This window comes from Bufo bufo, chromosome 3, assembly GCF_905171765.1.
Source record: "Bufo bufo chromosome 3, aBufBuf1.1, whole genome shotgun sequence".
In the NCBI taxonomy this organism is placed as follows: domain Eukaryota; kingdom Metazoa; phylum Chordata; class Amphibia; order Anura; family Bufonidae; genus Bufo; species Bufo bufo.
Genome location: NC_053391.1, coordinates 361,493,358 through 361,508,343, shown reverse-complemented (window position 1 = coordinate 361,508,343; position 14,986 = coordinate 361,493,358). Strand labels below are relative to the sequence as shown.

The 14,986-nt window shown below is 47.1% G+C and overlaps 1 protein-coding gene across 2 annotated transcripts in view; it reads right to left on the bottom strand.

The window, feature by feature from the left end:
- Positions 1-14,986, bottom strand: part of NFYC (nuclear transcription factor Y subunit gamma) — a 52,579-nt gene that overhangs the window by 33,448 nt on the left and 4,145 nt on the right. Inside the window, exon 1 of one of the 2 annotated variants that reach the window (XM_040424528.1) lies at positions 934-1,260. The exons of the other annotated variant lie outside the window; for it this stretch is intronic. The gene's annotated coding sequence lies outside the window, so the exon portion shown is untranslated. Of the gene's footprint in view, positions 1-933; positions 1,261-14,986 lie in introns of those variants that run through there. 2 annotated transcript variants of the gene reach the window in all.

Sequence of the window (14,986 nt, the reverse complement as noted above, 5' to 3'; positions counted from 1 at the left end):
TTCATTCTCCCAACTCTAAAGCAGCAGCATTTCAAGGTCATACCAAGTGAAAGAGGCCCGAGATGGAGAGAAGTCAGAGAATTAGACAAGAATGACATCCTCCAAGCATCCTAGTAGTCTCTGCACAAATGCCTCAATCCCCTATGAGAAAGAAACGAGCAAGACAAATCCCTAACCACGGGGACGTGGGGGATGGAGGTGGCTGGGCTGCACACATCACACATTCCTATGACCTTCATACCTGGTGTGAAAACCTCTAGCCTAAAAGCAACCCTCTCGTCACAACTAGGACTCTGGCTTGCCTAGGTCGGAGCTGGGGTCACCGTTACCTATGTGCAAGAATGAGGGGTGACTTATGGATGCAAAGAGACTGCTTACCTGCAAGGTACAAGGGCAAGTGGAGGGGGGGGGGGGGGGGGGGGGGAGCAGATAGCTTTCAACACGCATAATAAATACGACGTACTCATCGGAGGCGATGACTGGAGACCAGTAGATCTAAAGTTGGGTGGTTTAGGCAATTTCATTCTACATAACAGCTGTTCGATGGTGGCGACCGAGGTGGTGAAAATGAGCAGGTAGGGGGGCAGCAGATCTAGGTTACAAGGTATAACCCCTCTTCCTGCGTTGTACCCTGTGTGGGGCATGAGCTGGGAATGGTGTAGGGGTTTTCAGTAGTCACATATATACACACATAGGTCGAGTGCATTCTGTACTGGTTCTTATCACTGCCTATCAATAACACAACGGCAAAGAGAGGAATCCACACTGCACTGTGCAAGAGGTGCAGCAGAAGGTATGCCTGGAATGCAAGGGGCCATTTTCTTAGACAGTACAAAACTTGGATTCCTCCGAAAAGACAAAAAAAAAAAAAATATACTAAAAAAATCATCACACAGCTTTACTTTACCAAGATAGTGAAGGGTAAGAACTTACCAGGGCAACCGGTACCAGTTCAGGCAATTCCCATTTCATGAGGCCACAGCAGAGCACTTACATTTCTCCCCTTCAGCTTCACTCTCACCAGCCCTCCCCCCTCTCGGGAAAGAGGGGGGGGGGGGGGGGAAACACACAGAAGAAAGGACAAAGGCATGAGGACATGCAAGGAAGAGACAGTGCAACATCCATCCCAAGGCCAAACTCAGTCAGCTCTCCCTGCAAACTCCTCGCCATTTTTCTTTGTCTTTCAGCTGACCCCTGTCTAAAGGAAAAACTCCCAAGTCTCCAATAAAAAAATCCAGCAGCCTCCTTCCACTTTAACAGTCAAAGGCATTCAATCTAACCTGCTACATGACACCAGCGCCCGCCTCCGCTCCCACCCCACTGGCTGCAGCCTGTTATTGCGGGGCACTGCTTGCTGGCTATTGGCTGATGGCGTTATCAATCAGCTCTACTGTAACACTTCCTGCTTAAAGTTACCTTGAGACAAGCAGGGGTCAGAGCAAGAGACTTTAAAGAACGGAGTACATTCATTAAAACCTATGAGCTCTTCAATGCAGCATTGTTCTCGGCTGCTCACCCTCAGCTTCCTCCGTGCTGCTGTGTCACAGCTCAGCAAATACAACCCCCGTCTACACCGAATACAGGACAACTTCCTGCCATCAGGGTTATTAACGTCAAATGACATACACCGGGGCTTGGCAGAATCCACAGAACATTGTAAACCCAGCCACAAGCTTAGAAAAGTAGCAGCACTTCACCTTCACACAGCATATGCAAAAATAATTTTATATATATATATATATATATATATATATATATATATATATATATACATACATACATACATACATATACACACACTGCTCAAAAAAATAAAGGGAACACAAAAATAACATCCTAGATCTGAATTAATTAAATATTCTTCTGAAATACTTTGTTCTTTACATAGTTGAATGTGCTGACAACAAAATCACACAAAAATAAAAAAGTGGAAATCAAATTTTTCAACCCATGGAGGTCTGGATTTGGAGTCACACTCAAAATTAAAGTGGAAAAACACAGTACAGGCTGATCCAACTTTGATGTAATGTCCTTAAAACAAGTCAAAATGAGGCTCAGTAGTGTGTGTGGCCTCCACGTGCCTGTATGACCTCCCTACAACGCCTGTGCATGCTCCTGATGAGGTGGCGGACGGTCTCCTGAGGGATCTCCTCCCAGACCTGGACTAAAGCATCTGCCAACTCCTGGACAGTCTGTGGTGCAACGTGACGTTGGTGGATAGAGCGAGACATGATGTCCCAGATGTGCTCAATTCGATTCAGGTCTGGGGAACGGGCGGGCCAGTCCATAGCATCAATGCCTTCGTCTTGCAGGAACTGCTACCACACTCCAGCCACATGAGGTCTAGCATTGTCTTGCATTAGGAGGAACCCAGGGTCAACCGCACCAACATATGGTCTCACAAGGGGTCTAAGGATCTCATCTCGGTACCTAATGGCAGTCAGGCTACCTCTGGCGAGCACATGGAGGGCTGTGCGGCCCTCCAAAGAAATGCCACACCGCACCATTACTGACCCAATGCCAAACCGGTCATGCTGGAGGATGTTGCAGGCAGCAGAACGTTCTCCACGGCGTCTCAAGACTCTGTCACATGTGCTCAGTGTGAACCTGCTTTCATCTGTGAAGAGCACAGGGCGCCAGTGGCGAATTTGCCAATCTTGGTGTTCTCTGGCAAATGCCAAATGTCCTGCACGGTGTTGGGCTGTAAGCACAACCCCCACCTGTGGACGTCGGGCCCTCATATCACCCTCATGAAGTCTGTTTCTGACCGTTTGAGCAGACACATGCACATTTGTGGCCTGCTGGAGGTCATTTTGCAGGGCTCTGGCAGTGCTCCTTCTGTTCCTCCTTGCACAAAGGCAGAGGTAGCGGTCCTGCTGCTGGGTTGTTGCCCTCCTACGGCCTCCTCCACGTCTCCTGATGTACTGGCATGTCTCCTGGTAGCGCCTCCATGCTCTGGACACTACGCTGACAGACACAGCAAACCTTCTTGCCACAGCTCGCATTGATGTGCCATCCTGGATAAGCTGCACTACCTGAGCCACTTGTGTGGGTTGTAGACTCCGTCTGATGCTACCACTAGTGTGAAAGCACCTCCAGCATTCAAAAGGGACCAAAACATCAGCCAGGAAGCATAGGAACTGAGAAGTGATCTGTGGTCACCACCTGCAGAACCACTCCTTTATTGGGGGTGTCTTGCTAATTGCCTATAATTTCCACGTGTTGTCTATCCCATTTGCACAACAGCATGTGAAATTGATTGTCACTCAGTGTTGCTTCCTAAGTGGACAGTTTGATTTCACAGAAGTGTGATTGACTTGGAGTTACATTGTGTTGTTTAAGTGTTCCCTTTATTTTTTTGAGCAGATATTAGATTATATATATATATATATATATATATATATATATATATTAGGGTTGTTGCGGGTATCGAAATTTCGATACCCAATCGATACTTTTGTCCCGGTATCGATACGATACCGGGATTTCCGTTTTTTCGATACTGGGCTGCGCTTCTGCGCAGTCTAGTATCTCTGAACATGAGCGCGCTGCTATCGGCGCGCTCATGTTCTCTCTCAGCAGCACGGGGAGAAGGAAGCTGTCCTCCCTCCCCCTGTGCTGCTGCCGCTGCCACCAATGAGAAGAGAGGGGCGGAGGAGGGGCGGCAATGAGAAGAGAGGGGCGGAGGAGGGGCGGCAATGAGAAGAGAGGGGGTGGAGGAGGGGCGGCAATGAGAAGAGAGGGGCGGAGGAGGGGCGGGCGCACTGCGCCACCAATGATAGGATTACTATCGGAGCGATGGGAGGAGACATCAGCTTCACTAGTGGGCGTTCCTTTTCCCTGCGCTGCGATTGGACAGCGCTACAGCCAGGGAGAAGGAACGCCCACTAGTGAAGCTGATGTCTCCTCCCATCGCTCCGATAGTAATCAGCAGCATGTGGAGCAGGAGAGGAGACAGTAATGGGGCACTGCGGGCGAACGGAGCGGCGCCCAGGACTAAATGGTGAGTGCTGAGACATCGCTGGGCGCCGCTCTGTGTGGCCTAATAGTGAAAGTCTGGACTCATATACAGTAGTCAGTCTTTAACACATACAGGAGGCGGGTGCCGGCAGCAGAATCGCATTGCCGGCACCCTGCCCCTGACAGGGAGCTGCGATCAGCGGCAGTTAACTGCCGCTGATCTGCTAGTACCCGCCTCCTGTATAAAGGGGTAAAATCATTTGTGGTGCAGTGTGCCCCCCCCCCAATCCCATTAAAATCATTGGTGGCACAGTGCGCCGGCCCCTCTCAACCCTCCAGTATTAAAATCATTGGTGGCAGTGGCCACAGGGACCTCTCCACTCCCCCTCATTGGTGGTGCAGTGGCAGCTTCTGATCGGAGCCCCAGCTGTGTAAGCCTGGGGCTCCGATCGGTTACCATGGCAGCCAGGACGCTACAGAAGCCCTGGTTGCCATGGTAACATCCCTGATGCTGTGTGCACAAAGCACAGAGCAGCAGGGACAGTGTGGAGTCCTATTCACCCTGATAGAGATCTATCAGGGTGAATAGGAAAAGGGATGAAAGATCCCAGGTTCTAGCCCCTAAGGGGGGAAATAGTTATTAAATAAAAAGTGGAAAAAAAAAACAAACACTAAAATATGAAGTATAAATCACCCCCCTTTTCCCAATTTCACATATAAAATATATAAATAAACATATTACATCGCCACGTCAGAAAAGTCCAAACTATTAAAATATAGAAAAAAAATCTAGGTGGTGAATGCCGGAACAGAAAAAATAAAATAAAAACTGCGCGATTCGCCATTTTTAAAAATGAGGAATGCACGTGGCTTTTTTTGTTTATTTTTTTCGCGTGGTATCGAATGGTATCGAGTATCGCAATACTTTTTCATGGTATCGAAACCGAATCAAAAATTTGGTATCGCAACAACTCTAGTTATAATCTGATAAACTAACTCCGGAATGTCTACAAGGTATATGTAAGAAAACAGAGCCAAGCTGACAGCACTGGCACATGGCTGACATGGACATCAACGATGAGGTAACCAAACTGTACCATTAACTTCATACCGGTCCAGGACAAGTTTGGGATCCCGTACCGGGAGGAGTTGGTATGAACTCAAGGGAGAAAAAAGGAGAAAGAACCCTCCCGATGAAACCAGGCCAACCGAGAACCCACCTGTCCGCATACGTCAGAGGCAGTCTTAAGGGTTCCACAAGATCTTTACCTGGCACTAGCCAGGAGACACAGGGACTGAGAAATGGCAAAAGGTTACAGGACCTGTGCAGCTTACATAGCCGCAGCTTATATGTGTGAGCATAGCTGCAAGTGTGAATGTGGACAGAGGAAGGCATAGTCTCTATTGCAGATTTGTAGCTCCCTGGGTTGGCGTGCAGTGAGGGGAGTCTCCTTCCCCGGAGGGGACAGAGGTGCCCTTGAGGTTATGGGTATTAGGTGCAATGAAGGCAAGGTCCCTAATGTTCGTGACATCAGCATCCTTAGGTGCAAATAGATAGAACAACATAGAGAAGAGTTGTTGGGCATAAGTTGACATTTACTGAAAATCACTTGTCTTGAGGTGGATATACCAATTTATTGCCATAGAAGTGATAGCTATAATCAATACAAGACAAATTCCAGGCACCACTGCTCGCAGGCCAGCAGGCACAGAGGCCATGAGGCGCACACGCCAGGCACAGAGGCCATGAGGCGCACACGCCAGGCACAGAGGCCATGAGGCGCACACGCCAGGCACAGAGGCCATGAGGCGCACACGCCAGGCACAGAGGCCATGAGGCGCACACGCCAGGCACAGAGGCCATTTTTCCTAGATAAAGGAATCAAGTCACACATAACTAAGCCAGGTTGCTAGACCTGAAAGATTTAAGTCTGCGACCTTGTCAATTAAATGCAGCATGAAAATTTTAGATCCACGTTCAGTCCTTATTAAAGAAACAGGTGACGCTACTATCGCCTGAGTTCCCATTTAGATCCACACACAGATTCTCAATTAAAGAGGACCTTTCATGGGTCCAGATTTTATAAACTAAGTATATGGGTATGTAGGGCATACAGCGTGGATCTAATAGCGCTAACAATTTTTTCTGGGCGCCGCTCCGTTCCTGTTAAATTCTGCGGCCAGGTATGTTAATGAATAGCATCGGTACAGGGAGGAGGAGACTGCTCTTTTTCTCAATGGGCGTCTCCTTCTCCCTGGCTGTAGCACGGTCCAATCACAGCGGAGAGTGTCACAACCAGAGAGAAGTTATTTTTTTCTCCCTGGCTGTGACGCTCTCCTTTGTTATTGGACCGCGCTACAGCCAGGGAGAAGGAGACGCCCATTGAGAAACAGGGCAGTCTCCTCCTACCTGAACCGATGCATTTGATATCAGACGGGATAATTCAACAGGGGCACAGCGGGCGAACGGAGCAGCGCCCAGAAAACAATAATTGCTCTTACCAGTAATTGTTTTTCTTAAAACCCATGCGACTAGGACCTCCCATCCAGGACAGCAAACCTGAAGAGATAAAATGGTTCACATCCCCACCACACCTCAGTGATTATAACAAACCGACCTCGGTGGGCGGCACGCCTCCGAAAAAAGAAGAGTTGAAAAAAAAAAAAAAAAAAACAGAAAGCAACACACAATGGTAAAGAGAACCTATCCGGTAACTTCTCTAAATTCCATATATATATATTTTGACACAGTGAGTTGTTGTGACTGGCAAGGCAGGTATTTTCCTCACAGCATGTGCAGCTGAGCTGGTTTCCAGCCAGGTGAGGTCAAATACTGGACCGGAGTTTAAGTGCCGGTCTGGGTTTTGGCAGCACCTGGCTGTCCTTAAATAGGCAGCTGGGCTCAGCAGAGATGTCTCTGTTTTTTGGGATCTGAGGCTTTGTGCCGTGCTGGAGGGCTGAGAGCCGCATGCTGGGGAAACTTTTAGGCCCCCTAAAGCCAGCTGTGGACTAATGGAGGCAGAACTGCCGTCAAAGCGACTTGTGTTAAATGAACTTTCCATTGTGTGTGAATTAACACCAAGACTGTAAAGTTACGTGCTGTTTTGTGCAATTGCCTAGAGTATGAATAAACACTGACGTTTAGAGTTAAGTGCTTGTATTTTGCTTCTGTACTGCGCCTGCTTACCCTATCTAGCAGAGCGAAAACCCACTAATATATATATATATATATATATATATATATATATATATATATATATTTATTTTTTTTATTTTTTTTTAAATATATTACGGAGGAAATTTTTGGGGTGCAGTCATGGGTTTCAAGAAAAACAATTACCAGTAAGAGAAATTATTGTTTTCCCCTAACCCATGACGGCACCCATGCAAGACTAAACTATAAGACAAAGAAAATTTAGGGAAGGGGGGAGAGAGAGACGGACTACAGCTTGTACCACTTTCCTCCCAAAGGCCGCACCTGAATCAAGATGCAGTCTGCAATGTCTAAAAAAAAAGTATGGGGAGAGCTCCAACAGCGGCTCTACAAATCTGGGCCAAAGAAGCATCTGCCCTCTCTGCCCAAGAGGTCGCAATGGCCCTGGTAGAATGAGCCCCAAACCCCGTTGGAGGAGGCAGGCTAAGAGAAGAATAGGCAAGAGAAATTGCATTCTTTACCGATCTAGCAATAGCACTAGTGGAAACTTTGCGGCCACTACACTTTCCCTGAAACTGGTTAAGTAGATTCTCATCTATCCTCCAAGGTGATGTGGAATCTAGGTAAAACACTAGACACCTCCTGACATCTAGGCAATTAAATTTTTCTTCTAATGTATTGACTGGATCTGGGCAAAAATAAGGTACTATCACATCCTGACTTCTGTGAAAATCTGAGACCACCTTGGGATGGAAAGATGGAATTGGTCTAATGATCACTTTATCCTTCAAAATCGTGGTATAGGAAGAGAAGGCAGAAAAAAGCTTGAATCTCAGATACCCATCTAGCCGAGGTTATTGCTAGAAGGAAGGTCATTTTAAAAGAAAGCATATTGATAGAGATTTTGCTTAATGGTTCAAACAGCTTCTGAGATGGGGCCGAAAGAACAGTATTCAAATCCCAGGGAGTAGACAATGGTCTTAAAGGGGTTCTGCACTTTGTTTAAACTTATGATCTATCCTCTGGATAGATCATCAGCTTCTGATCGGCGGGGGTCCGACACCCGGGAGCACCACCGATCAGCTGTTTGAGAAGGCAGCAGCGCTCCAGCAGCACCACAGCCTTCTCCCCGTTTACCGCTGGCCAAGTGACGTCATGACTTGTATCAACTGGCCTGGGCGGGGATAAGCTCCATTCAAGGGAACAGAGCTTAGCCGCGCCCAGGCCAGTGATACTAGTGGACCCTGGTAAAGAAGATCCTCTCTCAATGGTAGGGACCATGGAGGCTGTACTGCCAACCTCAGAAGATTCGAATACCAGGACCTCTTGGGCCACTTTGCAGCTATCAGAATAACAGAGGCTTCCTCTCTCTATTTTCTTTAATACTTGTGGGATAAGGCAAAATGGACGGAAGGCGTACCGCAATTCTTGGCTCCAGTCCTGTGCTAACCCGTCCACTTCTGATGGGCTGTCCAAATGATTGAGGGAGAGAAATTTTTCTGCCTTCCTGTTGGCTCTTGAGGCAAAAAGGTCCACTGTAGCAAGACCGTACTTCTGGCCTATCTGCAAAAATATTTCTTCGTTTAGACACCATTCTCGCTGTTTTATGGAAACTCGACTGAGGCAGTCCGCTATAACATTCCCCTTCCGATGTACCGCTGAAAGGAAAAGCATTCTTCTTTCTGCTATGCAAAGGATCTCCTGGCATAGATGTAGGAGGGAAGAGACTCTTGTTCCTTGACGGTTTATGTAGGCCACCACTGTTGAATTGTCTGAATAAAAACAATCTTCCTGTATTTATTTATTTTTTTCCCAGAAGAGCCGTCAGCGCCATCTCTACTGCTTTTAACTCCTTGAAATTGGAGGATGCTTTTCTCGTAATCAGATTCCACCTCCCTTGCCAGTATCTGTTCTGGGAGTGAGCTCCCCAACCCCAAGGGCGTCTGTGGTAATTATAGTCTGGTCTGGAAATGTCCATGGAACTCCTGCTGATAGATGTTCTGGTACCGTCCACCACAACAGGGAGCATCTTGCCTTTGAGGAAAGGTGGAATTTTTGATCCAAGGAATAAGGGGAGCAGTCCCACAATCTTAGGATGTCTGCTTGAAGATCTCTGGAGTGGATCTGTGCATAAGGTACTGCTGATGTCATCTGCCCTAATACTGCCATTGCTTCCCTGAAAGTACACTGGTAGGACAGGAAGACTGACCATATTTGTTCCATAATCGACTCTCTCCTTTGAGGTGGAAGAAAACTTTTTTGTAGTAGGAGTCTAACTGAATCCCCCCCCCAAAAAACCCAAACTTAAAAAGGAATTAGAGTAGATTTTTTCCAATTGGATTATTCATCCTAGATTTTCTCAAGTGGAGCAGAGGAATTTAATATCTTTTTCTAGCTCTTCTTTTGACTGAGACTATAAAAAAAAAAAAAAAAAAAATCATCCAGATAGGGCACCAGAGTAATTCCTGTCTTAAAAAAGCCGCGGAATGGGAGGCGGAATGGATTGGAACATGGTAATACGTATCCTCCAGATCCAGGCTTGCCATCCAGCAATCCTTGAAGAGGAGGTTCACAGCTGTTTTTTTTATTAGGGATCGACCGATTGATTTTTTAGAACAGATACCGATAATCTGGGAACTTTAAGGCCGATAGCCGATAATTTATACCGATATTCTGTGAATTTACATTTTAAAAAAAAATAATACTACACAAATCTGTTGAAAATGAATGTTTATTGTTAACGTGTAGTATTTTTTTTGTAAATCTTTCTTTTTAATTTTTACTTAATATTTTGGTGTTTGTTTTTTAACTTTTAGCCCCCTTAGGGACTAGAACCCTTGTCCTATTCACCCTGAGAGATCTATCAGGGTGAATAGGACTTCACACTGTCCATGCTGCTCTGTGCTTTGTGCACATAGCAGCAGGGAGCTGACTATGGCAGCCAGGGCTTCAGTAGCGTCCTGGCTGCCATGGTAACCGATCGGAGCCCCAGGCTTACACTGCTGGGGCTCCGATGGTAACTGCCACTGAGGAGGAGGAGGGGGATCCTGTGGCCACTGCCACCAATGATTAATACAGGGGGGGATTGGGGGCGCACTGCGCCACCAATGAAGATAACTCTCTCATTAATTCATATACAGGAGGCGAGAGCTGGCTGCAGAATCACATAGCCGGCTCCCGACCTCTATGAGCAGTAGCTGCGATCCGCGGCACCTGAGGGGTTAACTACCGCGGATAGCAGCTACTGCTCATAGAGGTCAGGAGCCGGCTATGTGATTCTGCAGCCAGCTCCCGCCTCCTGTTTAATTTGAATGAATAAGTTAACATCATTGGTGGCGCAGTGGCCACAGCCCCTCCCCTCCTCTTGTCTTCTCTCCTCTCATTGGCGGCAGCAGCATCACAGGGGGAGGGTGACACTGCTTCCTTCTCCCCTGTGCTGCTGAGTGAACACGGAGAGCGCTGTCAGCAGCGCGATCTGTGTTCCCCATACGTTATCGGAATATCGGCAAAATAGATGCAGATAACTGTCAAAATCCTGAATATCGGCCGATCATATCGGTAAAACAGATAATCGGTCGATCCCTAGTGGTTTAGCATATGAAGCTGACAACGCTACTCTACATCCTCCACATTCTTTATGTTTAGTTTTGCCGGAAGATGTTTTAGGTGTTTTTGCTACCTACAAAAAAAGCAAACACCAAAGTTTATTAGTAGAGGATCAATCTTACAAATTCGGAGTCAAGCTTCCCAACTCCTCAGGTCCAATACCGGGCTTGTGGGCCTCGAGGGTCCAAGGGATCGGCGCGTCCAGCGTAATCTGCTTCCGACATGTTTCGTGGAGGCTCCAGATCCCGCACAGCACTGTGTGCGCACCAAGGCTGGCTGTCCCCTCCTGCTGCCAACTTATTACGCTCCTTGGCTCCTTTTAATACCACGCCCAAAAAACGCCTAATCAATGAGGCAGGTGAGCCCTCCCCCTTTCAGTCAGCGCTGCCGAAAACAGCATCAATGCGCCGGAAGAAGCCTGCGCGTAGCGCATCGGGAGCATGCTCCACCATTTTGGAAGTGGGACGCCGGCCACCGCACTACTATGGACCGGGAGCCGCCTGAAAACGGCCACAGCGGCTCTCCAATGAGGCAGGAAGCAGTACAGACTTAGAAAAAAAAAAAGAGAGAGAGAACTCCACAGGTACCTTCCATCCGGAGGACAGGAAACCTGAACTGAGGTGAGGTGAGGTGAGGTGTGGTGGGGAAGGGGGGGGGGGGGGTGAACCATTTTATCTCTTCAGGTTTCCCCTCCTGGATGAGGGGGAAAAAATAGTAAGCGATATTACATCCCCGCTCTATGCCCTACATAGCCTCTTCAAATGGGGGTTATCCTTTGGAGAGTATTGCACAAAAAAACATTTTCCTCTCCAGTAGTGCCCCAGCCGTTTATCCTTCTGGTCCACCTTCTCCTGCATTCAGCGGTGGACTGACATGCTCTGTAGCTTCCCTGCTCCCTTTCTCCTCTGAGTGCCATAGTGAAGCGGCCCAGACACGGTTCATTCATCCCTACGTCTAAATTCATAAAAATATATAGCTATGTCTCTCTCTACACAGTGGAGACGGAAAGTGTGTGTGTGTGTGTGTGTGTGTGTGTGTGTGTGTGTGTGTGTGTGTGCTTCTACCCACACACAGAAATCAAAGAAACCAGTTGCACAAAGGCGAATACGAGCTCATTCAGATGGCCATATGCTGTCCGCAAAAATTCAGATCCGCTTCTCCTGCAATGTCGACAACGAGCAGGTAAAGAGAGAAGAGAACACAGCGCTCCTATAAGCACTGCTTCTCTTTATACAGCGGAGTCAGACGCTGCTCCCCAGTATTAGCAGTTAATCATGGGGTAGACTGCTGATAAAGTATATATATATATATATATATATATATATATATATATATATATATATATATATATATATACACACACACACACACACACACATACATATACACCAGGGCTCGACAAATCCCAGGCGCCAGGTCGCCATGGCGACCAGGAATTTAGTCCTGGCGCTTGGGTATTTGTCAGCCCGTTTTCAAAGGTGCCCGGGCGATGGGTGCGGAGCTGCCGTTCTGTCCCGAGGCAGCACCGTGTGAAGCAGCTCCTCAGTCAGTGAGTCACAGCACACAGAGAGCGAGACGCTGGCAGCAGGGAGGGGAGGGGCTCGGGAGGAGTGTAATCTGATCCTAGAATGGAAGCTGGTTTCTGCCAGCCCCTCCCCTCCCCGCCCACCAACCAATCAGAGCTGAGGCAAGGCAAGCACCAGCAGCTCTGAGCCGTCTGTACAGGGAGTTAGAATAGAAATGAATCGAATGAGACACAAGTTTAAAGAATCTAAAGATCCGACTTATAGAGACTCATTCGATTCATTGAGGTAAAAGAACAGTCAGTCAGACTCTAGAACAGTTTACACTGAGGCTGTGCTGATGCTTTTGCAGCAGTGATGTGACAGGACACAGTTCAGATTACAGTGTGAATTAACCCTTTAGGATCAAATTGGCTTCTCAAGGAGATCTATATGTTAAAAGGGATCCCTTCTTCTGTCTCATTCAGTAGCTATAGAACTAAGGCTACTTTCACACTTGCGGCAGGATGGATCTGGCAGGCGGTTCACCCTGTCGGATCCGTCCTTCCGCTGTTTCGCCAGACTGCAGCTCTGTCCCCATTGACTATAATGGGGGCAGAGCTCTGGCGCAGCACGGCAGTGCATGGTAAAAGTACTGCATGTCCAACTTTTTAGTCCGGCGGCCTCTCACCGCGAACTGCCATGCTGCGCCGGAGCTCCACCCCCGTCCCCATTATAGTCAATAGGGTCCGGGGACGGAGCGGCGGTATATGTAACATGGTATACAGCATTATTGGGGGGGCTCTGTGGGGGGGGGCACTATGCGGGCACCTACTGGGGGCTTTATGACGCGGCTCCGCCTGGCTCCTAACTTTTTTAGCTGGCTCCTAGATTCCAAGGAAATTTGTCAAGCCCTGATATACACACACCGTGTTAGCCAGTAAAGATGAGAAAAGATAGCGATTCCTCAGTGGTTTATACCTTTTAATGACTAGCTGAAAAGATGAAGACACAAATGCAAGCTTTCGAGGCCACTTGGGCCTCTTCGTCAGGAGTCTCTTAAGACAGTATCTGAAGATTAACATATTTATACACCAAGTACATAGGAATAATGCGGTAGATGAGACAAGTGATGTAAAGCAGATCAATGTGAGTGGAGGAATAAAAAAACAGATGTAGCAGTAAATGGTTGGAGCAATTTTAGAGGAGGATTATAGATATGAAGTGTGTCACATTCAAATACAGTGGAAAACCAAATCGCCAGAGCCACCAGATTACCAAGGAGTGAGCTCCTAAAATACAAAACAAGAAGTTAATCTGGTACGTCTAGTAGTCACTGACAACCGAATTCTGGAAAATTCTAAGAAGGGTTGCTCAGAGACTACATCCAATACTACAAAATCTCAAACATTGTCAGAAGCTCGCTGTCCTCTCTAAGGCCCCTTTCACAGGGCGAGTATTCCGCGTGGGTGCAATGCGTGAGTTGAACGCATTGCACCCGCACTGAATCCTGACCCATTCATTTCTATGGGGCTGTGCACACGAGCGGTGATTTTCACGCATCACTTGATAAAAGATCATGTGACGAACCATGTGATGACCGGAGTGACGTCACCACAGGTCCTTTTCCTGCACACAGCAAAGACGCCGACAGAAGAGACGCCGGGCTGCGCAATCAAGTGGATTAAAGCGAGTTAAATAATTTTTTCTTTTTTTTAACCCCTCCAGCGCTATTGTACTATGCATTCTGTATTCAGAATGCTATTATTTTCCCTTATAACCATGTTATAAGGGAAAATAATACAATCTACAGAACACCAATCCCAAGCCCGAACTTCTGTGAAGAAGTTCGGGTTTGGGTACCAAATCGCGCGTGTTCCCGCAACGCACCCGCACCTTTTCCCGCAACTCCCGTGTGAAAGAGGATTAACAACAGGAACATTCCCCTGCAAACAGACCAAATATAAGACCTGCCCGTACATAATGGCCACTGACAAAGTACAGATCCCCAGTACAGATCAGGGCTATAAGATCCCAGGTATAGTCACCTGCACCACGTCAAATGTGGTCTATTTGACTGTATGTACCAAATGTCCTACTGTCTGTGAAACTGGTTAAAAACTCAGAAGAATGAACTCTCGTTACCATGCAATAAAAGAACAAAAGATTTCCCTGTAGCTAAACACTTTGTCAGCCTTGACCACAACACCACAGGTATGAAAGTCTTGATAGTAAAAGGGAATTTCAAATCTCAGAGGGACAGGAGAATCTGAGAATACAAGTTCATGACCACCTTTGACACACTCAGATCAGGAATGAATGCGTCTAATGGATTTATGTCCTTCTACATCTCTTAAGGAATGTGGCCCTCAGATCTCTTGGGTTCATGACAATCATGGACTGATATCAATTAGGACAATAAAACTTTCACACTCCTTATCTATAATTTCCACAACCATTTACTGCTACATCAGTTTGTTTCCTCCTCCACTCACATTGATCTGCTTTATATCACTTGTCTCATCTACCTCATTATTCCTATGTACTTTGGTGTATAAATATGTGAATCTTCAGATACTATCTTAAGAGACGTCTGACGAAGAGGCCCAAGTAGCCTCGAAAGACTGCAATTTTGTCGTCATCCTTTCGGTTAGCCATTAATCAATGAGGAATCGCAATCTTTTTTTCATCTGATGACTGCTGAAGCTTCTGAGCTCACAGGCAGTGACACTATCCTAGAAGGAGATTTTGACAAGGTTCATTA